The 1838-nt window shown below is 49.9% G+C and overlaps 1 protein-coding gene across 4 annotated transcripts in view; it reads left to right on the forward strand.

The window, feature by feature from the left end:
- Positions 1415 to 1838, forward strand: part of CUL2 (cullin 2) — a 51180-nt gene continuing 50756 nt past the window's right edge. The window contains exon 1 of one of the 4 annotated variants that reach the window (XM_021386838.1): positions 1415 to 1570. The gene's annotated coding sequence lies outside the window, so the exon portion shown is untranslated. Of the gene's footprint in view, positions 1820 to 1838 lie in introns of all 4 variants that reach the window. The other 3 variants (XM_021386839.1, XM_021386837.1, XM_021386840.1) reach the window with 3 other exon arrangements.

A 1838-nucleotide genomic window follows, 5' to 3' on the forward strand; every position in this document is an offset into this window, starting at 1 on the left:
TATATATATATAAATTTAATTTAAGGTCAATTAGATTGGATACCTTTTGCATATGCATGGAATTGAGGCATTTTATGGTACCATAATGATTACTATGTAAACCTTACACCTACATAGTTTTACAAAGTTAGAGAAATACACACTGATAATGATTTTTTCAGTGTAGATTATGGAGTTGGCACCCATATATCTTTAGAACTTGATATCCCATTTTATAATAGCAGGCCTCCTTATTCACCATACATTTAAGCTTGTTGTTGCAGAACAGAGAAACTGGAATTGTCTTTTAAGAGGTTACCAAAACAATGACTTCGCAGAGCCAGGGAGATCTTTAAGAATTTGATGTCAGTGGATTTTTACATGCACATATAGAAATACACCTTTTGGCTATATCCCAGGTGTTAAAAAGCTTGTTCCAAGAATACACAAAAACCATGAAAGAACACCGAGTCACTCTTCAGAGCACAGTCAGCCTGTACCAGCTGTGTTTCTAGGCTTATTCCTATCAGCGGGGCAGAGGAAACACAAAATAGTTAATGAAAAGCATGTGAGGGAGGATGCAGGTATGGAAACTACCTTTGAATGGTAAGAGCAGCTCTATGGCATTTCCAAATTAAACAAACAAACAAACATGTGGACTGAAATCAAACACAGATCTCCTTCTGGCAAGAAATGCTACAAATAACAAGACAGACTTATAAATACATTATGTTTTGAGCGGTGCACCAATTGTATTAATTAACGCTACCCTGAATTTGCAATCTTTTCCCTCTTTTATGACACCACTTGATTTGTTTTTCTCCTTATTATCCTCCTATGACTCACATTCCTGAACTTCCTAAGGGAAAAGAAAAGCAAATCAAAACAGCTCAATTATGGTAAGCTGGTTTGGGGATTTTCAGATGCTTTTGGAAAAGGAAATAAAAACCGTGCAACCAGGGAGAACTCTGCGCCTTGGAATGGCTCTTGTGCAGTTGATGGAAAAAGAGTATCTAACTGCTTAAGGAGTTAGCACTTGTTTCTTTGTAACCCAGAAATTGTTAAAGGAACTCTGAAGAACAATCTTCACCCACAGAAGGGATACAGTTACAACTTGCAATTGATTCTGTAGGAACTATGCAGACAGTTCGTTTGGAGAGGGGAATGAAAAGCAGTCTTATTTTATCCTGCTCTCAGGAACCACGGTAGGTTTCCCTGTGCCAGTTTGAGGAGCCGTGGTAAATCAATTGCAAAGTAACGCTTTCAGAGGCCCCCTCCCACCCCGACTCCATTTCGGGCCGCGTAGGGCCCGTCTCCAGCGCCCCACACAGGACGGCGGCGCGCATGCGCGGAAAGGGCACCGTCGCCAATGGAGGCGCAACGCGTGCGCGGCGGCCCGAGGGGACATGCGCCGTACGGCCCCCGACCTCCCCGCTGCGGGGCATTGAGGCCGCCCGCGCTTGCCGTAGCATGGGCCGTACCAAATCTGTGTCCTCCGCCGGGGGAACGCGGTTGGAAAGCGACGGTGCGCCGTGAGCCGTCGCCCCCATCCATCCTGCGGTCGGCGGGGAGAGCTCGGGACGGGGTGGAGGTGAAGAGCGGAGTGCGGTGCTGCGCGTGAGGAAGAGGCGCAGGGCGGCGCGGCGGAGCGGCTGTGCTGCCTCACCGCGCTTCACCTCACCCCGAGCGCAGTGGCGGCGCCGGCGAGGGGCGGGGCGCGAGGGGTGAGCGGCTTGGGTAATGGCAGCGCTGTGAGGACGAGGAGCGGGGCAGGGAGCGCGGCCGCGCGACAGGGAGCGAGGGAGCCGGCGGCGGCGCCGATCGGGCTCCGTGCCGCCAGGTAACCCCCGCGGCCGCCC

The sequence above is a fragment of the Numida meleagris genome, chromosome 2, assembly GCF_002078875.1.
Source record: "Numida meleagris isolate 19003 breed g44 Domestic line chromosome 2, NumMel1.0, whole genome shotgun sequence".
Lineage (NCBI taxonomy): Eukaryota > Metazoa > Chordata > Aves > Galliformes > Numididae > Numida > Numida meleagris.